Source organism: Physeter macrocephalus, chromosome 6, assembly GCF_002837175.3.
Source record: "Physeter macrocephalus isolate SW-GA chromosome 6, ASM283717v5, whole genome shotgun sequence".
In the NCBI taxonomy this organism is placed as follows: Eukaryota; Metazoa; Chordata; class Mammalia; order Artiodactyla; family Physeteridae; genus Physeter; species Physeter macrocephalus.
Window position 1 is genome coordinate 99,957,125 of NC_041219.1, and position 23,129 is coordinate 99,980,253.

General features: G+C 36.5%; 1 protein-coding gene and 1 non-coding gene across 3 annotated transcripts in view; one reads left to right on the forward strand and one right to left on the reverse strand.

Moving 5' to 3' along the window:
* The window catches only part of CPNE8 (copine 8), a 321,663-nt gene that overhangs the window by 138,602 nt on the left and 159,932 nt on the right, over positions 1-23,129 (forward strand). The gene's annotated exons all lie outside the window — the stretch shown is intronic.
* LOC112064756 (U11 spliceosomal RNA) lies at positions 12,758-12,891 on the reverse strand. The gene has a single exon (XR_002891654.1). It is a non-coding gene; the product is annotated as a U11 spliceosomal RNA (small nuclear RNA).

Consider the following 23,129-nt stretch of genomic DNA (forward strand, 5'->3'; position numbering starts at 1 on the left):
CTATCCTTCTCAAACTCTTCCAAAATATAGCAGAGAGAGGAACACTCCTAAACTCATTCTATGAGGCTACCATCACCCTGTTACCAAAACCAGATAAAGATGTCACAAATAAAGAAAACTACAGGCCAAGATCACTGATGACCAAAGATGAAAAAATCCTCAACAAAATACTAGCAAACAGAATCCAACAGCACATTAAAAGGATCATACACCATGATCAAGTGGGGTTTATCCCAGGAATACAAGGATTCTTCAATATATGCAAATCAATCAATGTGATACACCAGATTAACAAATTGCAGGAGAAATACCATATGATCATTTCAATAGATTCAGAAAAAGCTTTTGACAAAATTCAACACCCATTTATGATAAAAACCCTCCAGAAAGTAGTTATAGAGGGAACTTTCCTCAACATAATAAGGGCCATATATGACTAACTCACAGCCAACCTCATTATCAATGATGAAAAACTGAAACCATTTCCTCCAAGATCAGGAATAAGACGAGGTTGCCCATACTCACCACTATTATTCAACATAGTTTGGAAGTTTTAGCCATAGCAGTCAAAGAGAAAAAAAATAAAAGGAATCCAAATTGGAAAAGAAGTAAAACTGTCACTGTTGGCAGATGACATGATACTATACGAGAACATTCTAAAGATGCTCCCAGAAAACTACTAGAGCCAAGCAGTGGATTTGGCAAAGTAGCAAGATACAAAATTAATGTACAGAAATCTCTTGCATTCCTATACACTAATGATGAAGAATCTGAAAGAGAAATTAAGGAAATAATCCCATTTACCATCACAACAAAAAAGAATAAAATACCTAGGAATAAACCTACCTAAAGAGACCAAAGACCTATAGGCAGAAAACTATAAGAAACCGATGAAAGAAATTAGATGATACAAACAGATGGAGACATATATCATGTGCTTGAACTGGAACAATCAACATTGTGGAAATGACTGTACTACCCAAAGCAATCTACAGATTCAGTGCAATCCCTATCATACTACCAATGGCATTTTTAACAGAACTAGAACAAGAAATTTTACAGTTTGTATGGAAACACAAAAGACCCCAAAAGCCAAAGCAATCTTGAGAAGACCTAATGAAACTTAAAAGCTTTTGCATAGCAAAGGAAACCATAAACGAGAGGAAAAGGCAACCCTTTTGCCTTTTCAAATGGAGCAACTGACAAAGGATTAATATCCAAAATTTACAAGCACCTCATGCAGCTCAATATCAACCTGACTTCAGACTATACTAAAAAGCTACAGTAATCAAGACAGTATGGTGCTGGCACAAAAACAGAAGTATAGATCAATGGAAGAGGCTAGAAAGCCCAGAGATAAATCCATGCACATGTGGTCACCTTATCTTTGATAAAGGAGGCAAGAATATACAGTGGAGAAAAGACAGCCTCTTCAATAAGTGGTGCTGGGAAAACTGGACAGCTACATGTAAAAGAATGGAATTAGAACACTCCCTAATACCATACACAAAAACAAGCTCAAAATGGATTAAAGACCTAAATGTAAGGGCAGACACTGTCAAACTGTAGAAGAAAACAGGCAGAACACTCTAAACACATAAATCACAGCAAGATCCTTTTTGACCTACCTCCTAGGGAAATGGAAATAAAAACAAAAATAAACAGATGGGACCTAATGAAACTTAAAAGCTTTTGCATAGCAAAGGAAACCATAAACGAGAGGAAAAGGCAACCCTTTTGCCTTTTCAAATGGAGCAACTGACAAAGGATTAATATCCAAAATTTACAAGCACCTCATGCAGCTCAATATCAAAAAAACAAACAACCCAATCCAAAAATGGGCAGAAGACCTAAATAGACATTTCTCCATAGAAGATATACACATTGCCAACAAACACATAAAAGAATGCTCAACATCATTAATCGTTAGATAAATGCAAATCAAAATTACAATGAGATATCATCTCACACTGGTCAGAATGGCCATCATCAAAAAATCTACAAACAATAAATGCTGGAGAGGGTGTGGAGAAAAGGGAACACTCTTGCACTGTTGGTGGGAATGTAAATGGATACTGCCATTATGGAGAACAGTATGGGGGTTCCTTAAAAATCTACAAATAGAACTACCATACGACCCAGCAATCCCACTACTGGGTGTATACCCTGAGAAAACCATAATTCAAAAAGAGTCATCTACCAAAATTTTCACTGAAGCCCTATTTACAATAGCCGGGACATGGGAGCAACCTAAGTGTCCATCAACAGATGAATGGATAAAGATGTGGCACATATATACAATGGAATATTACTTAGCCATAAAGAAAAACAAAATTGAGTTATTTGTAGTGAGGTGGATAGACCTAGAGTCTGTCATACAGAGTGAAGTAAGTCAGAAGAGAAAAACAAATACTTTATGCTAACACATATATATGGAATCTAAAAAAAGAAAAAAAAATGGTCATGAAGAACCTAGGGGCAAGACGGGAATGCAGACACAGACCTACTAGAGCATGGACTTGAGGATATGGGGAGGGGAAGCGTAAGCTGTGAGAAAGAGAGTGGCATGGACATATATACACAACCAAATGTAAAATATCTAGCTAGTTGGGAAGCAGCCACATAGAACAGCGAGATCAGCTCGGTGCTCTGTGACCACCTAGAGGGGTGGAATAGGGAGGGTGGGTGGGCAGGAGCCACAAGGGGAAGAGATATGGGGATCTATGTATATGTATAACTGATTCACTTTGTTATAAAGCAGAAACTAACACACCATTGTAAAGCAACTGTACTCCAATAAAGAAGTTTAAAAAAAAAAAAAAAGAAACTCTAGCTATGAGAGAGGCATGTGTCTCAAGAAAGGGGAACATGTGAATTAAAAAACTGGGTCCACTGGGCTAAGCATTCTCTCTTGGGCTCTTGGAAGTTCAAGTGTTTTAAGAGAAGATGCAGCTTCTATTCAAATTGCATTTCACCTCGTTACCTCAACTTCAAATGAAAAGGAATCTAAACTGTGCATACTGTTTTGTTTGAAAAAGCATGGTTTGGTTGAGGAAGAGAGTGAAATGTTGCTTGCATGGAAGCTGTATCTGCCCATAATGTCGAAGTAGCCCTTCATAGCTTGTCCACTCCATGGATGCTTTCAGATTCCATACTTATTCCTGCTAACCCCTGCTCAGTGGTATCTTTTTCTGTGAACTTGATTGTTTTGAACAAATCTGATGGACAGATGGTGGAGAGAGATGGGAAGTTTGGAAGGTATGACATTTCAGTGGAGGAGGGAATAGGTTTGGAAGAAAGGATGGAGCCAGGTTGGGTACTGGAGGTGATGCAAGGTCAGGGAAATATTTTCTTTGACAGGAAGCTTGATGACAAACACAACTTCTAACGATTTCTTGTTTTATCACATAATATATAAAAATAGTGGAATATATGAAAGCCTGGCAGAAATGATGAAGATTTTCATACTGGGCAAATAGTATATATTTAAACATGCAGATCTCACATCTATTTCTCATAGTCCCTTTTGCTTTCTCCCACCCCTCTCCTCCCTTGTGAACCTGTCCTGGCCAGGGCTTAGCTATCTAGGGCAAAGATAATATTGTAGGATGGTCACTAAACATGTTTTTCATGGTATGTTCCTCATGGCTGGAGATAGAAATAGAATTTTTACACTCTCCTGCAGCCATTACCTTTGGCAATTTTGTTAAAGAGTTAGGGATTTTTTTTCTATCTGGATAGGTATAGGTTTAAGAATTGTAGCACAGGACACCACCTCCTGAGATAATCCACCCGTAATTAAAAAAATTGACTCGTTGTGAATTTTGTCTTCCTGTGTCCCAAATGTTATTTATCTTAAATAGCATTATCCAAATGATTTAGTGTTTTAGATTAGAGATTTGTTTTCCAATTAGTGTCCCATTTATGCTCTAAGTTATTCAAAATATTCCCTTGTTTTCTTCTCTTTAAATGGCCTAGTTTGAATTATTTTTGGTTAAGGTATTTAGAAGAATGTCTGCTAGCTTCTTAGTTGCAATTGCATAATAATATATTCTCAGAGATGGTCTTGTTAAAATGATGTTAAATATAAAATCTGGAGATTTATAGAAGCTATACTAGAGCTTTAAATTATTTATTATTAATCAAGCCTTTGAAAATTAAGTTATATTTATTACAAAGGAAAAGTGGTTGCTTGTACATAGCCTCATACCCTATTAAATAATCAGAATTTGAACTTCAACTCATCTTTTTATTTTCTGGGCTTTAGTTATTGCTGTCACTTTTAAAAATAGATCTTCTCATTTTTATGAGAATAAAATTACTTTTTAACATTTTGTAGGAAATTTTATGTGGAAATTTTTGAAACTGATGTTCAAGAATTTTTAATTTACTTTTTAATAGCAGCTCAAGATTTTCAGTTTCCAACAGTGTTTTCTGTTGGATTCAAGTTTTGAGGAAACACATCTGTCATATTTTAATGCCATCCTACATTTTGGTCTTTTCCCTGAACTCCTAAAGTGAGTCTTGTGCTACTTAATTTGTCTGCAACACTTACTGTGTCTTCCTATGGCCCATCAGCTTCTCTCTTTAGGTCATCCCATTATCGTTTAGCATTATACCCACTCAGCAGTGTGTATTCTCATGCTGTGAGCTTATATCCAATTATCTTCCTGATGCTGTCTTAGAATCTTCTATCTTTAGAGATCTCAGTGATGGATTCAGCAAAGGCTTCCAAAATGCTAGAATCAGCACCAGTTTAATAAAGATTGCCATTCTGTCCTCTGGGAGGAATACATTTATTATATTCATAATGTAACATATCTCTGTTCCTTTTAGTCTCATCCAGGCTTGACTGATTCCAAATAAGAGGATTGGGCAAAGAGGTAGGGGTTGGTTGTGATTAGAAAGAAAATTCTTATTGTGGGGAGGACTGGAAACTCTAGGGGTAATTGACCCAACAGCTGTTTTAGCTAGGGGAAAAGGTTATGTTCTTTGTAGGCTTACTATAGCAGCTTGTAATCTAGGCAATAAGAAATGCATAGAAAATAAAGGGAGGGATTCAAGAGGGATTAGTGAGTGTCCTGACAGGTGTGAAGAGTACAGGGACAGGAACTTGGAGGCAGGTGATAATTGGAAGAGCAGCTTGTAGTTGTCTGATGGATATGGGAATCTCATCTCTGACATAGGGTCCAAGGGTAGAGACCAATGGATGCTGAAGTTCAACACGAGAAATGTGGGGGGAGGAATAAAGTAGAAAGGGAGCTTGGGAATAAGCAGAAGAACCAAGTAGAAGAATAGGGCTTAAGAGAGACCTGAGGCAGAACCTTAAAGGGTTGGCTTAGAGTTCTGACTCAAATGTGGCCTTGTCTTGAAATCTATGCTGTGGCTGTGAGCGCATGTGAAGGTCAAGAGTCAGCATGAGGGTGAAGAGAAGCAGAAAGGAGGATAGGAGAATGGTTAGTCTTAAAGGGAGAAACATACAAATTTACAATAAAGTAGTGCATGTCTGTATTTTGCAAATTTTGCGTGTGAAAATATAGTCAACTTTGGAGGAAATTTTGACTTTATTAAATTCCCTGAAAATTAGACTGATACAGTTATTTTGTCTGGTTTATTTTGTTAGAAAGACTATTGGGCAGGGAATCAGATGATGTTTAAAGTCCCAACTTTGCTACTAACTTGCTATGTAATATTAAAAATTTGTACATATATATTATATATATATTTATATCTATGGGTCACATTTTTAATATGAAGAATTTAGTCTACAGATAAGTAAATAGCCATTGTAATGAAGTTGATAATACATGGACTTTGGGGGCAGTCAGACCTGGGTTTCATAATTTGTTAGGTGTATAATTTGAACAAATTACTTAAAATTCCTGAGCTCCAGTCTCCTCATCTGAAACATATGAATAATACACTTTCAAAAGGACTGTTGTAAGAAGAAGAACACTGGAATTTAATAAACATTCAGTGGTGGTTATTATTAATATTTTTGTTGTTGTTAAATATAGTCAATATATTTTAGGAAAGACCTCTTAAATCGAATCACCCAATAATCTTCCTCCCCCATTCCCCCATGGAATTTACCATCTATTCATTAAATGAATAATGAATGTTTACCGTCTATTCATTAAATGAATAATCACAAATAAATATAATTACATACTGATATAAGCTATGAAAATTAGAGTACAGACTTAGAATAGAAAATAGGCCATTTTTGTAATTTGAATTTTATCATAGATGCAGTGGGGAAATTCATGATATTTGTTCAAAGACAAAATTTATTCACTGCTGTGGGTAAAATGGTTGTGGGTTGTTAACAGAATTATCAGCAGTTTAATTATTGATGAGATATTCTAGTTTGGAGAACACAAGTAGTTCAGACTAAGAAGATGAGGAGAAGTGAACAGATTTTAAAATATTTTGAAGGTTGATTTTTTAAAAATTTTGTATCATATAGTTTTAATATAAAAGATGTATACATAATATTATTTAAAACAAATAAGATACACCAGTTTATAAGCTGCTTTTGTCACTTAAATTTTTCTTCCATTTTTCCATACTATAGACATATTTAGAAATAATTCCTTTTAATATAGCTACATAGAAACTATCATTTTCCATAATTTTAAATAATTTGCCTTTGTTGGAGTTATGTATTCAGTTTAATTTGTTTTATTTTTCTGTTGTTATTTGTTTGATTTTTGTTGGCTCTTAGAAACACAATTACAATAAACACTCTATACCTATCTTTGTGTATCCTTGTCAGGTTTGTAGATGTGGGTGAACTTATATTTATGATAAACTCCTAACAGTAGAATTGCTAGGATAAAGAAAGTATTAATTTTTCAGAAATGTACTAAAATGAAGAGGATGGCTAAAGTCAAGAAAACATTTGCCTAGCTTGTATTGAAAATGAAATCATAATGAAAATGAAACAGCATAACAAAATGATATGAAAGAAAACAAATATTAAAATTTTACTTTGGTGGTGAAAACTTTTGGAGGACTAGTATAACAACCTAATATATTATTGCTTACATCTTTTTTAAAAATTTTTTTACCTCTTTATTGGAGTATAATTGCTTTACAGTGTTGTTTAGTTTCTGCTGTATAACAAAGTGAATCAGCTATATGTATTCATATATCCCCATCCCCCTCCTTCTTGAGCCTCCCTCCCATCATCCCTATCTCACCCCTCTAAGTTGTCACGAAGCACTGAGCTGACCTCCCTGTGATATGCAGCTGCTTCCCACTAGCTATCTATTTTACATTTGATAGTGTATATATGTCAATATTACTCTCTCACTTCATCCCAGCTTCCCCTCCCCTGCCCACCATATCCTCAAGTCCATTCTCTATGTCTGCATCTTTATTCCTGTCCTGCCACTAGGTTCATCAGAACCATTATTACCATCTTTTTTTGTGAACATTGTGGTACATGTCTGTTTTTGAATTATGGTTTTCTCAAGGTATATGCCCAGTAGTGGGAATGCTGGGTCATATGGTAGTTCTATTTTTAGTTTTTTAAGGAACCTCCATACTATTCTCCATAGTGGCTGTTTCCATTTACATCCCCACCAATAGTGCAAGAGGGTTCCCTTTTCTCCACATCCTCTCCAGCATTTATTGTTTCTAGATTTTTTTGATGATGGCCATTCTGACCAGTGTGAGGTGATACCTCATTGTGGTTTTGATTTGCATTTCTCTAATGATTAGTGATGTTGAGCATCGTTTCATGTGTTTGTTGGCAATCTGTATATCTTCTTTGCAGAAATGTCTGTTTAGGACTTCTACCCACTTTTGGAGTGGGATGTTTGTTTTTTTGATATTTAGCTGCATGACCTGCTTTTATATTTTGGAGATTAATCCTTTGTCAGTTGCTTCATTTGCAAATATTTTCTCCCATTCTGAGGGTTGTCTTTTCATCTTGTTTATGGTTTCCTTTCCTGTGCAAAGGCTTTTAAGTTTCAGTAGTCTTCCATTTGTTTATTTTTGTTTTTATTTCCATTACTCTAGGAGGTGGGTCAAAAAGGATCTTGCTGTGATTTATGTCATAGAGTGTTCTGCCTATGTTTTCCTCTAAGAGTTTTATAGTGCCTGGCCTTACATTTAGGTCTTGATTCCATTTTCAGTTTATTTTTGTGTATGGTGTTAGGAAGTATTCTAATTCATTCTTTTACATGTAGCTGTCCAGTTTTCCCAGCACCACTTATTGAAGAGGCTGTCTTTTCTCCATTGTTTAGTGTTGCCTCCTTTATCAAAGATAAGGGACCATATGTGTGTGGGTTTATCTCTGGGCTTCCTATCCTGTTCAATTGATCTATATTTCTATTTTTGTGCCTGTACCATACCTTCTTGATTACCGTAGCTTTGTAATATAGTCTGAAGTCCAGGAGGCTGATTCCTTCAGCTCCGTTTTTCTTTCTCATGATTGCTTTGGCTATTTGGTGTCTTTTGTGTTTCCATCCAAATTGTAATTTTTTTTGTTCTAGTACTGTGAATAAATGCCATTGGTAGTTTGTAGGGATTGCACTGAATCTGTAGATTGCTTTTGTTAGTATAGTCATTTTTACAATGTTGATTCTTCCAGTCCAAGAACCTGGTATATCTCTCCATCTGTTTGTATTGTCTTTGATTTGTTTCATCAGTGTCTTAAGTTTTCTGCATACAGGTCTCTTGTCTCCTTACGAAGTTTATTTTTAGGTATTTTATTCTTTTTGTTGTAATGGTGAATAGGAGGATTTCCTTAGTTACTCTTTCAGATTTTTCATTGTTAGTGTGTGGGAATGCAAGAGATTTCTGTACATTAATTTTGTATCCTGCTACTTTACCAAATTCATTAGTTAGTAGTATTAGTTTTCTGGTAGAATCTTTAGGATTCTCTATGTATAGTATCATGTCATCTGCAAACAGTGACAGCTTTAGTTCTTCTTTTCCGATTTGAATTCCTTTTATTTCTTTTTCTTCTCTGATTGCTGTGGCTAAAACTTCCAAAACTATGTTGAATAATAGTGGTGAGTGTGGGCACCCTTGTCTTGTTCCTGATCTTAGAGGAAATGCTTTCAGCTTTTCACCATTGAGAATGATGTTGGCTGTGGTTTTGTCATATATGGCCTTTATTATGTTGAGGTAGGTTCCCTCTATGCCCACTTTCTGGAGAGTTTTTATCATAAATGGGTGTTGAATTTTGTCTCAAGATTTTTCTGCAGCTATTGAGATTATCGTATGGTTTTTATCCTTCAGTTTGTTAATATGGTGTTGATTTGTGTATATTGAAGAATCTTTGCATTCTTGGGGTAAACCCCACTTGATCATAGTGTATGATCCTTTTAATGTGCTGTTGGATTCTGTTTGCTAGTGTTTGGTTGAGGATTTTTATATTAAAAAAGGTTCATCATTGATATTGGCCTGTAATTTTCCTTTCCTTTGACATCTTTGATTGGTGTTTGTATCAGGGTAATGGTGGCCTCATAGAATGAGTTTGGGAGTGGTCCTCCCTCTTCTATATTTTGGAAGAGTTTGAGAAGGATAGGTGTTAGCTCTTCTCTAAATGTGTCATAGAATTCTCCTCTGAAGCCATCTGGTCCTGGGCTTTTTTTTGTGAAAGATTTTTAATCACAGTTTAAATTTCATTAGTTGTCAGTGGTCTGTTCATATTTTCTGTTTCTTCCTTTTTCAGTCTTGGAAGGTTGTACTTTTCTAAGAATTTGTCCATTTCTTCCAGGTTGTCCATTTTATTGGCATATAGTTGCTTGTAGTAGTCTAAAGATGACACAATCAGATGGAGAGATATAGCATATTCTTGGATTGGAGGAATTAATATTGTGAAAATGATTCTACTACCCTAAGCAATCTACAGATTCAATGCAATCCCTATCCAAGTACCAATGGCATTTTTCACAGAATTAGAAAGAAAGTTTTTACAGTTTTTATGGAAACACAAAAGACCCTGACTATCCAAAGCAATCTTGAGAAAGAAAAACAGAGCTGGAGGAATCAGGATCCCTGATTCCTCTAGGTTGTTGGGTCAGACTATACTACAAAGCTACAGTAATCAAGACAGTATGGTACTGGCACAAGAACAGAAATATAGTTCAATGGAATAGGATAGAAAATCCAAAGATAAAACGACGCTCCTATGGTCACCTAATCTATGACAAAGGAGGCAGGACTATTCAATGGAGAAAAGACAGTCTTCAATACATAGTGCTGGGGAAACTAGACAGCTACCTGTAAACAAATGAAATTATAACACTCCCTAATACCATATACGTAGTAAACTTGAAATGGATTGAAGACCTAATTGTAAGGCTGGATACTATAAAACTCTTAGGGGAAAACATAGGCAGAATACTCTTTGTGATAAATCACAGCAAGGTCTTTTTTGATCCACGTCCTAGAGTACTGAAAATAAAAACAAATATAAACAAATGGGACCCAATTAAACTTAAAAGCTTTTGCATACCAAAGGAAACCGTAAACAAAACGAAAAGACACCCCTCAGAATGGGAGAATATATTTGTAAATAAAACAACTGACAAGGGATTAATCTCCAAAATATACAAACAGTTCATGCCACTCAATATCTAAAAAAACAAACAACCCAATAAAAAAATGGGCAGAAGACCTAAATAGACGTTTCTTCCAAGAAGACATACAGATGGCCAGAAAACACATTAAAATTTGCTCAACATCACTAATTATTAGATAAATGCAAATGAAAACTACAATGAGGGGCTTACCTGGTGGCGCAGTGGTTGAGAGTCCGCCTACCGATGCAGGGGATACGGGTTCATGCCCCGGTCTGGGAGGATCCCACATGCCGCGGAGCAGCTGGGCCTATGAGCCATGGCTGCTGAGCCTGCACGTCCAGAGCCTGTGCTCCGCAACAGGAGAGGCCACAGCAGTGAGAGGCCCGTGTAACGCAAAAAAAAAAAAAAACTACAATGAGGTATCAACTCACACTGGTTGGAATGGCCATCATCAAAAAATCTACAAACAATAAATGCTGGAGAGTGGAGAAAAGGGTACCCTCCTAGACTGTTGGTGGAAATGTAAATTGGTAAAATCACTATGGAGAACATTATGGATGTTCCTTAAAAATACTGAAAATAGAGCTAACATGTGATCCAAGAATCCGAATCCTGGGCATGTATCTAGAGAAAACCATAATTTTAAAAGATACATGCACCCCAGTGTTCATTGCAGCACTATTTACAGTATCCAGGACATGGAAGCAACCTAAATGTCCATTGACAGAGGAATGGATAAAGAAGATTGGGTAAATATACACAATGGAATATCACTCAGCCTTAAAAAAAATGAAATAATGCTACTTGCAGCAACATGGATGGACGTAGAGGTTGTCATACTGAGTGAAGTAAGTCAGACAGAGAAAGACAAATATCATATGATATCGCTTATATTTGGAATCTAAGAAAGGGTCCAATGAACTTATCTACAAAAGTGAAATAAGCTTACAGATGTAGAAAACAACCTTATGGTTACCAGAGGGTTGGGGAGAAGGATAAGTTGGGAGATTGGGATTGACATAAATACTACTATATATGAAATAGATAACTAATAAACACCTGCTCAGTACTCTGTAATGGCCTATATGGGAAAAGAATCTAAAAAAAGAGTAGATATAGGTACATGCATAACTGATTCACTTTGCTGTACACCTGAAACTAACACAACATTGTAAATCAGCTATATTCCATTAAATTTTTTTTTAAATGATAGAGAGGTTACCATGAATTATTTAGGAGGTTTCATTGTAATCACATGAGCCCTTAAAAACAGAAGAGAAGGGCAGAATAGAAAGTGAGAAAGATGTAACATATAGGGAAGTCACAGAGGTTTAAAGCATGAGAAGGACCTGACTCACCTTTACTGGCTTGAAGATGTAGGGGACACATGGAAATCATGAACGGAAATGAATTCTGCCAACAACCTGAAGGAGCTTGGAAGTTAATTTTCTCCCAGATCCTGTAGAAAGTAGGACCCAGGCTAGTTGACACTTTGATGTCAGCCTTGTGCAACCCTAAGCACAGTAACCAGCTGAGCCTGTTGCAATTTTGACTTACAGAACTGTCAGACAGTGAATGGGTGTTGTTTTAAGCCACTGAGTTTGTGGTTATTTGTTATGTTAGGAATAGTTAACTAATACAGTTGACCCTTAAATAATACAGGGATTAGGGGCACCAACCCTCTGAAGAGTCGAAAATCCACATGTAACTTTGCAGTCAGCCCTTCATTTCCAAGTTTCTGCATCCTCGGATTCAACCAACTGTGGATCATGTAATACTGTAGTATGTATTTATTGAAAAAAAATCCTCTTAGAAGTGGACCTGCACAGTTCAAATCTGTGTTGTCCAAGGTCATGTGTACTTATTTTGGTAGCTAGAAGTGGGTGGCAGCCATAAGAAACTCCTAAGAGTGTAGGGTGGCTTTAAAATCATGGAATGGGTAGTGATTGGAGAATTTTGAAGAACATGTAGGAAGAACTTAGATTGCTTTATACAATCTTGATGAGCTGAAAAACCATCCACTTACTCAAATGGCAAAATACTCTCAAATGAAGGTCAGTGTACTCTAGAGAAAAGGTTGAGGATGTGACTCTGTAACTTGTGCTAAAACTTCAGAGTGATCTAAAAATCAAAATATTCAGTTGTAGGAAGGGCTCTTTGAAGATATTAAGTGTGTGGCACCTAGGTCGCCTCAGTTATCTTTTTTTTTTCCTTGGGGCACCAGGAATAATGATCACTGGCTGCCCAATTATCAAAAAATTATGCTTCCGAAATCTCTTGGTTTCGATTCCGCACAAAGAACAAACGAGTTGCCCCACGTGTGTCACTCATGACAGAAGCCCTTTTTCGCCTCAGTTATCTTAGCAGAAGTCAGAAATAGAGATAGGGTGCTCTAACAATGATCTGCAGAGGAGCTTCTTGTCTCATGAAGTGAATCCCCATGACATACACAAAAGACCCAAAAAGCTCTTGAGCATTTTATGCCAGCAGAAATGCTCCTAGCTTAGACTGAAAGAGAGAGTGTGAATGAACCAAAAGAAGGCTGTTGGACCACCTCTGCAATTCTACTGGCAGGAAACAGGCTGATAAAATACCCAACTACAATCTCTTGCTACATTTCATAAAAGGAGGGAAATGATCCAGAGGTTAGAGCTGCAAATCATGGAAAAGTAATAAAGTTTGCACAAATGGATTTCAAAATTTCTTTGGACTGGTGACTCCATTTACCTTACATTTCCCCCCTTTTTGATCCAGAATGTCTATAACTATGTCTGACCCAGTGTTTTATGGCTAGGACAGATAATTTGTTTTTTTACAGATGTCCCTGATAGGAAGAACTGTGATCCATGGTAGATTACATCCTGAGTCTCAACCACACCTGATTTACATGATGAGAATTGCAACTTTGGAGTTGATAAGATTTAGATATACTTAAATATAATACATTGGTTACCAGGCACTGAAGTAGATGCTGAGAGTACTTAGATGAATTTATCATCTTTCTTACCTTCAAGTATGTTATAAAAGCTGAGCTATTAAATATTCTATATATGCCACATCTTCTTTATCCACATGTCTATCTACAGGACAGTTAGGTTGCTTCCATATCTTGGATTTTGTAAATAATTCTACAGTTTGTGCATATATCTTTTCGAATTAGTAATTTTGGATAAAACCACAAGTGAAATTTCTGGATCATTTGGTAGTTCTATTTTTAATTTTTGAGGAACCTCCACACAGTTTGAATAGTGGCTTCACCAAATTACAATCCCAGCAACAGTGCAGGAGTGTTCCCTTTTCTCACATCCCCATCAACAATTCTTATTTGTTGTCTTTTTAATGATAGCCATTCTGACAGGTGTGAGGTGGTATCTCATTGAGTTTTAGATTTGCATTTCCCTAATGATTAATGATGTTGAGCATGTTTTCATGTGCTTATTGGCCATCTGTATGTCTTCTTTAGAAAAATGTCTGTTCATGTCCTCCACCCATTTGTTGACCAGGCTGTTTGCTTTTATTTATGTTGAGTTGTATGACTTCTTTATATATTTTGTATATTAAGCTCTTATGAGATATATTATATGCTAATATTTTCTCCCATTCAGTAGACTGTCTTTTTATTTGACGACAGTTTATGTTGCTATGCAAAAGCTTTTCAATTTCATGTAGTCCCACCTGTTTATTTTTGCTTTTGTTTCCCTTGCCTGAGGAGACAGATCCAAAAAAAATATATTGTTAAGATGGATGTCAAAGATTGTACTGCCTCTGTTTTCTTCTATAAGATTTAGGTTTCAGGTTTTAAATTTCAGTCTTTATTCCATTTGAGTGTATTTTTGTTAATGGTGTGACTAACTAGTCCAGATTCATTCTTTTGCTGTCTAGTTTTCTCAACATCTTTATTGAAGAATCTGTATTTTCCCCATTATGTGTTCTTGCCTCCTTTGTCATAGATTAATTGAGCATATAAATATGGGTTTATTTCTGAGCTTGCTATTTAGTTCCATTGATCTATGTTCTGTTCCATTGATCTATTTTTGTGCCGGTAATACTGTTTTATTTACTGTAGCTTTGTAGTGTATTTGAAATGAGGGAGCATGATACCTCTGCTTTGTTCTTCTCAAGGTTGTTTTGGCTATTTGGGATCTTTTGTTTTTCCATATAAATTTTGGTGTTATTTATTTTAGTTCTCTGAAAACTGCCATTGGTATTTTGATAGAGATTGCAATGAATCTGCAGATTGCCTTGGGAAGTATGGTCAGTCACTTTAGCAATATAAATTCTTCCAAACCATGAGCACAGTATACCTTTCCATTTGTTTGCATCGTCTTCAATTTCTTTCCTCAGTGTCTTTTAGTTTTCAGAGTACAACAAGTCTTTTACCTCCTTGGTTAGTTTTATCCCTAGGTATTTTTGTTTTTGATGCAATTGTCAGTGTGACTGTTTTCTTAATTTCTTTTTTCTGATAGTTTGTTCTGCATATTAATTTTATATCTTGCAGTTTTACTGAATTCATTTATTAGTTCTAGCAGATTTCTGATGGCATCTTTGGGATTTTCTATATACAATATCATATCATCTACAAACAGAGATAGTTTTACTTCTTCCTTTCCAGTTTGGATTACTTTATTTGTTCTTTGTCTGGTTGCTGTGGCTAAGAACTTCCAATACTGTGTTGAATAAAAGTGGCAAAGTGAGCATCCTCGTCTTGTTCCTAATATTGAAGGAATTGCTTTTAGCTTTTACCACTAAGTATTATGTTGGCTGTGTGTTTGTCATATGTGGCCTTTATTATTTTGAGTTATATTGCCTCTATACCCACTTGTTGAGAGTTTTTATCATAAATGGATGGTTTTCTCTGGTCAGATGCTTTTTCTTTATCTATTGAGATGATCACATGATTTTTATTCTTCAATTTGTTAATGTGGTGTGCCACATTGGTTGATTTGCAGATATTGAACCATCCTTGCATCCTTGGGGTAAATCCTGATCAAGGCGTATAATCCTTTTAATGTATTTTCGAATTAGCTTTCCTAATACTTTGTTGAGGATTTTGATTCATCAGTGATATTGGCCTGTAACTTTTTCTGTGGTGTCTTTGTCTGGCTTTGGAATCAGGGTGATGCCAGCCTCAAAGATAGATTTTGAAGTATGCTTTCCTGTTCAATTTTCAATTTTTGGAATAGATTGAGAAGGGTAGGTGTTAACTTCTCTAAATGTTTGGTAGAATTCACCTGTGAAGCCATCTCATCTTAGACATTTGTTTGTTGGGAATTTTTTTTGATTACTGATTCAATTTCATTACTGGTAATCAGTCTGTCCATTTTTTCTATTTTTCCTGATTTAGTCTTGGGAGATTTTACATTTCTAGAAATTTATCTATCTCTTCTAGGTTGGTCATGTTATTGGTATACAAGTTTTTTTGGTAATATTCCCTTATGATCCTTTGTATTTCTGTGCTGTTGGTTGTAACTTGTCTTCTTTCATTTCTCAACTTATGTATTTAAGCTGTCTCTCTTTTTTTCTTGATTAGTGTGGTTAAAAGTTTATCAATTTTATCTTTTCATAGATCCAGCCTTTAGCTTCATTGGCCTTTCCATTATTTTTCTTAATCTCTATTTCATTTACTTTTTCTCTGATCTTTATTATTTTTTTCCTTCTATGAACTCTGGGTTTTGTTTGCTCTTTGTTTTATAGTTGCTTACATGTAAAGTTAGATTGTTTATTTGAGATTTTTCTTGTTTTATGAGGTAGGCTTGTATCACTGTAAACTTCCTTCTTACAACTGCTTTTACTGGGTCCCATAGATTTTGGAATGTTGTGTTCCCGTTTTTATTTATCTCCAGGTGCTTTTTGATCAACTCTTTTGTGTCTTCAGTGAACCATTGGTTGTTTAGTAGCATGATGTTTAGACTCCACATGTTTATGTTTTTTCCAGTTTTTTGTGTTTTTTGTGTAGTTGATTTCTAGTTTCATGACCTGGTGGTTAGAGAAGATGCTTGATATAATTTCAGTCTTCTTAAATTTGTGTTCCATCCTGGTTAATGTGCACCTAAAAATAACACATATTCTGTTACTTTGGAAGTAATAATCTATATATATCTATTTAGTCAATTGGGTCTAATGTGTCATTTAAGGATAATATTTCCTTTATTTCCTTTTTGATTTTCTATCTGGATTTTCTTTCCATTCTTGTAAGTGGGGTGTTAAAGTCCCCTACCATTATTGTGTTACTTGCAGTTTTTCCCTTTATGTCTGTTAATATTTGTTTATTGTATGTAGGTGCGCCTATGTTTGGTGCATATATATTTCCAATTATTATATCTTCTTGATGGATTTATTTCTTTATCATTATGTAATATCTTTCTTTGTCTCTTGTTCCTGTTTTGTTTTAAATTCTATTTTGTCTGATATAAGTATTTAACTCCAGCTTTTTTTTTATGTCCATTTGCATGGAATACCTATTTCCATTCCATCACTTTCAGTCTCTATGTGTTTAGATCTGAAGTGAGTCTCTTGTAGGTAGCGCATATATATATATATATATATATATATATATATATATATATATATATAGGGTTTTTTTTTAATCCATTCAGCCACTTTGTATTTTGATGGGAGCATTCAGTCCATTTCAATTTAATTTAATTATTTTTTTCTTCCAGTTTTATTGAGATATAATTGACATACAGCACTATATAAGTTTAAGGTGTACAGCATAATGATTTGACTTATATACATCATGAAATGATTATCACAATAAGTTTCATGAATATCCAACATCATTACAGATATAAAATTTAAAAAAATGAAAAAATAATGTTTTTATTGTGATAAGAACTCTTAGGATTTTCTCTTAACAAGTTTCATATATAACATAGAGCAGTGTTAATTATATTCATCACATTGTACATTAAATCGCTAGTAGTTATTTATCCTGTACCTGGAAGTTTTGATTGCTTTCATTCAAGTCCCCATTCCCTCATTCCTCACCTCTGGTAACCACAATTCTGATCTCTTTTTCTATGAGTTTATTTGTTTGTTTTTGAAGTATAACTGACTTACAACATTATGTTAGTTCCTGTTATACAACATAGTTTTTTGGTATTTCTGTACATTTCAAAATGACCCCCTTGAAAAGTCTAGTTATGATATATCACTATACAAGGATTTTACATAGCTATTTACTATATTCACTACACTGTACACAATAATTTATATATTTATGTGATAATTTTAAGTTGCTGATCTCTTAAGTTCAAAAACATTTTAAAAAGGCTGCATTTTTACTCCCTGCCAAAAGTTTACTGTTTTGGACATCATAGTTTACATCTTTTTGTTTTATCTCTTAACTACTTACTGCAGTTAAGATGATTTTACTACGTTTGTCTTTTAACCTTCCTACTAGCTTTGTACATAGCTGATTTACAACCTTTACTATATGTTTCCCTTTGCCAATGAGATTTTTCCTTTCATAATTTTCATGTTTCCAGTTGTGGTCTTTTCTTTTTCGCTTTGAGAAGTCCCTTAACATTTCTTGTAAATCTGGTGTGGTGGTGCTGAAATCTTTTAGCTTTTGCTTCTCTGTAAGACTTTTGATCTCTTTCCTCAAATCTGAATGAAAGCCTTGCCAGGTAGAGTATTCTTTGTTGTAGGTTTTTCCCTTTCATCACTTTAAACATAGTGTGCCACTCCTTGTGGTCTGCAGAGTTTCTGCTGAAAAGTTAGCTGATAGCCTATGGGAGTTCCCTTGTAAGTAACTTGTTGCTTTTCCCTTGCTCCTCCTAAGATTCTCTCTTTATCTTTAATTTTTGCCATTTTATTTACAGTGTGTCTCAGTGTGGTCCTTTTTGTGTTAGTCCTGTTTGAGACTCTGTGCTTCCTATTCCTGGACATCTATTTCCTTTTCCAGGTTAGAGAAGTTTTCAGCTAGTATGTCTTCAAATATGTTCTCTGCCCCTTTCTTTCTGTCTTCTCCTTCTGGGACTCCTATATTGTGAGTGTTAGTATGCTTAGTGTTGTCTCAGAGGTATCTTAAACTATCCTCATTTCTCATTTTTAAATTGTTTTTTATTTTAATCTGTTATTCCCCCTACTCTGTCTTCCAGTTTGCTGATCCATTCCTCTGTATCATGTAATCTACTGTTGATTACTTCTAGTGTATTTTTTATTTCAGTTATTGTTTTCTTCATCTCTGTTTGACTCTTCTTTATACTTTCTCTTTGTTTAAAACTTCTAAATTCTCACTCTGTTCATCCAATCTTCTCCCTAGTTCTTTGAACATCTTTACAATTATTACCTTGAATAATCTATAAGGTAGATTGCCTATCTCTACTTCAGTAAGTTCTCCTTTTGGAGTTTTTATCTTGTTCCTTCATTTGGAAGATATTCCTCTATTCCTCTTTTTGTCTAATTTGATGGTTTTATTTTTTTGTATCTGGTAAGTTGGTTACCTTTCCCAACCTTGGGGATATGGCCTTTTATAGAAGATGTCCTTTGTGTCCCAGCATCACTCTATCCCCTCTGGTCACCAGAGCTATATGCTTTAGGGATGCCCGTTATTTGGTCTGTGTGGGTCCTTCTGGTGTAGAAGGCTGATTACTGTGAGTGGTCTGGTAGGTGTTGGTGGTCCCTGGTCTGGTTGATTGCCAGGCCCTGCCTTGTGTGGAGGCTGCCAGCCACTGCCTGGTATTGCTGGGTCACAAGACTGCAGGTTGCTGGGCCCTGGAGGGTCCCTGGGCTATTGTTGGCCCACTGGTGGGTGTGGCCATTTCCTGATATGGCTGCCTGTGGGGCCTGGGGTCCCTCAAGCTGGTGTTGTCCTGCTGGTGAGTGGGGCTTGATCCTGGGACAACTGGATGAGGGGCCCAAGGTGTCTCAGAGCTGGTTTTGGCCTGATGGACCTGGTTTTGGATGGTGCTGGAGCCCAGGGGTTCCCAGGACTAGGTCCAACTCACAGGTTTGTGGGGCCGGGTTCTCTATTCTCTCACTGCAGGTGTCCGGGGGTCTCGGAGCTGGTGTTGTCCTGCTGGTGAGCAAGGCTGGGGCCCACTGTGTCCCAGCCTGGTGCCCACCTGTTGGTGTGTAGGCTATGTCCTGGTACTGGAGGTTACATGGCTCTGGTAGTCCTAGGGCTGGTTTCTTCCTGCTCCTGGTTGGGTCTGAGAGCCAAGAATCCCAGGGCTGGTGCATGCCCACTGGTGGGTGAGGTCAGGTCCTGCAGCTAGTGCTACTCCACTGGTGGGCAGAACTGAGTCACAGGATCTTTGGCTGCAGGGCCCTGGAGGGATCCAGTATTGTTATTTCAGTACACTGGTTGGTGGGGCTGGGGCACAGGGCATCCTGAGTCTGGTGCCTACTCACTGGTGGGTGAGGCTGGTCCCAGGACTAGTGCTGGCCTACTGGTGGGCAGAGTTGGCTCCCAGTGTCTCTGGCTTACAGGGCCCTGGGGTTCCCAGGGCTAGGGTCAGTGCACTGATGTTTGTGGCTGGGCCTTAGACCCTCTGATGGACAGAGCCATATCCCAAGGTGGCTGTGGACTCAGGAGGGTCTTAATGCAGCCTGCCTGCTGCTGGGTGGGGCTGAGTGTCTTCTGGGCAGTTACTTGCCCTGAGGCATCCCAGTACTGGTGCCTAAAGGCTGGTAGCCCAGCCAGGTGCCAGCACTAAGAAGCTTGATGGAGGATTCCAAAATGGTCCTTGCCAGCACCAGTGTCTACACAGTAGAATGAGCTCCCCAAAATGGCTGTCACTAGTGTTCATATCCTCAAGTTGATCTCCAACTGCCTCCTGCCTCTCTGGGAGCCTCTGCAACATCAGCAGGTGGGTCTGACCCAGACTCCTTTGAAATTACTCCTTCTGCCTAGGGTCCCAGAGCATATGAGATCTTATATGTGCCCCTCAAGAGTGGATTCTATGTTTTCCCCAGCCCTCCAGCTCTCCTGAAAGCAAACCTCACTGACCTTCAAATCAAAGCATTTTGGGGACTCATCTTCCCATGCAGGACCCTGGGCTCTAGAGCCCAATGTGAGGTTCACTAGCTCCTTGGGGAGAAACTCTGTGATTACAATTATCCTCCCTTTTGTGGTTTGCCAACCTGGGGCTATGGATCCTGACAATACCACATCTTTACCGTCCCACCCATTTCTTGGTGGTTCCCTCCCAACATCTCTAGTTTTAGAAGATCTCCTCTGCCAGTCTTCTGGCCATTCTCATCAATAGCCACTCTGCAAATTGTTGCAACCTTGGTGTACCCGTGGGAGGATTTGAGCTCAGCATCTTTATACTTAGCCATCTTGGCCACTCCCACATTTAAAGTAATTATTTAAATAATTACTTTAAATAATTATTTATTTAAAATAAATAAGTTATTTACTGATAGGTATGAAACTCTTGCCATTTTGTTTATTGCTTTCTGGTTGTTTCTGTACTTTTTTCGTTCCTTCCTTCTTCTTTTGCTCATTTCCCTTCTGATTTGATGACTATGCTTAAGGTTATATTTGGGTTCATTTTTGTTTTTTGTGTATGTATTTATCATAAGCTTTCAGTTTTTAGTTACCATGAAGTTCATGTATAACTCTCTCTCTCTCCTTCTCCCTCTCTCTATATGACATTTTAGGTTGATAACCTCTTAAGTTTGAACATGTCCTAATAACCCTGCATATTTACTCCTTCACACACACACCCATGTTTAATGTTTTTGGAGTCATATTTTACATCGCTTTGTTTTGTGTATCCTTTAACTACTTCTTGTGGATATAGATGATTATACTTCTTTTGTTTTTTAACCTTCCTACTAACTTTATAAATGCTTGATCTCCTTACTAGTGTCTGTGTGCCCAGGGTGAGTTGTATTTGCCCGCTACCTCTCTGGGAGTGTCTCCAAGATCAGCAAATGGGTCTGACCTAGGTTCCTTTCAAATTACTGCCTTTGTGCTGGGACTTGGACCTTGTGAGATTTTGCACTTACCCTTTAAGAGTCTTTGTTTCCTATAGCCCTCTGACTCTCCCATATTCTAGCCCTGTTGGCCTTCAAAGCCGACATTCTGGGAGCTTGTCTTCCCTGTGTATGACCCCCGGGTTGGGAGCCTTATGTAGGGGTTAGACCACTCACTCCTTGGGAAGAACCTCTGCAATTGTGATTATTTTCCCATCTGTGGGTCACATGCACAGTGGTATGTGTCTTGACTATGCTGTGTCTTTGCCCTTCATATCCATCTTATTGTGGTTCTTTCTTTATATCTTTAGTTGTGGAAAATAATTTTTGCTAGTATCAGGTTATTCTCATATATAGTTGCTTTGTAAATAGTTGTAATTTTGGTGTGCGCATGGGAGGAGGTGAGCTCAGGGTCTTCCTACTCTGCCATCTTGGCCACACTTCTCCATTTTCCCCCTTTTGTAACAGGGTATGTTATTTTTTTCCATTGGGTTGTAGAATTGTTTATATTAAACTTTATCACATAACCCTGGATATTAATCCTTTATTAGATGTATGATTTGCAAATACATTATTCCATCCCACAGGTTGCCTTTTTCACCCTATTTATTATGTACTATGAGTTACAAATCTTTTTAGGTTTGATGTAATCCCATTTGTCTATTTTTGGTGTACTTTTGTGTCATGTCCAAGAAATCAGTCAAGACCAATGTCATGAAGTTTTTCCCCTATGTTTTACTATATGTTTTATAATTTTAGTCCTTTTGTTTAAGTCTTTAATCTATTTTGAGTTGATTTTTATGCATGGTGTAAAATAAAGGTCCAACTTCGTTCTTTTCTATGAGGATATAAAGTTTTCCCCACACTATTTGTTGTAGAAAGCGTACTTTCCTCATTGAATGTCGTTGATTGGGGTACTTGTTGAAGATCACTTGACCATATATATTAGGGTTTATTTCTCAGATTTCTGTTGTATTTCATATGCCTACTTGTCTGTTGTTATGCCAGTACCATATTGTTTTGATTACTATAGTTTTGTAATATGTTTTGGGATCAGGAAATGTGAGTCCTCTAACTTTGTTCTTTTTCAAAATTGTTTTGGGTATTTGAGGTCCCTTGAGATTTCATGAATTTTTGGATGAATTTTACAGTTTATTTCTTTAAAAAATTTCCAGTGGGATTTTCATAGAGATTGTGTTGAATGAAAATCTTAAACAATCTTAACAATATGTCTCTTGCAAGCCATGAAGACAGAATATATTTCTGTTTATGTGTGTCTTCCTTAATTTCTTCCAGCAATGTTTTATAGTTTTCAGTGTAAAAGTCTTTCACCTCCTTGATAACTTTTATTCTTAATTTTTAAATTATTTTAATGCTATTGTAAATTGAATTTTTCTTCATTTGTTTTTGGGTTTGTTCATTATTAGTATATAGAAACACAACTTATTTTTTCTTTTTTTTTTAAACACAACTTACTTTTATGTTGATTTTTTTTATCCTGCAACTTTGCTGTAGTTGTTTATTAGTTCTAACATTTTTTTTTAATGTGTACTCTTTAGGGCTTTGTGCATATAAGATTATGTCATTTGCAAACAGAAGTAGTTTTACTTCTTCCTTTTCAATTTGGATGCCTTTTACTTCTTTTTTTTTTTC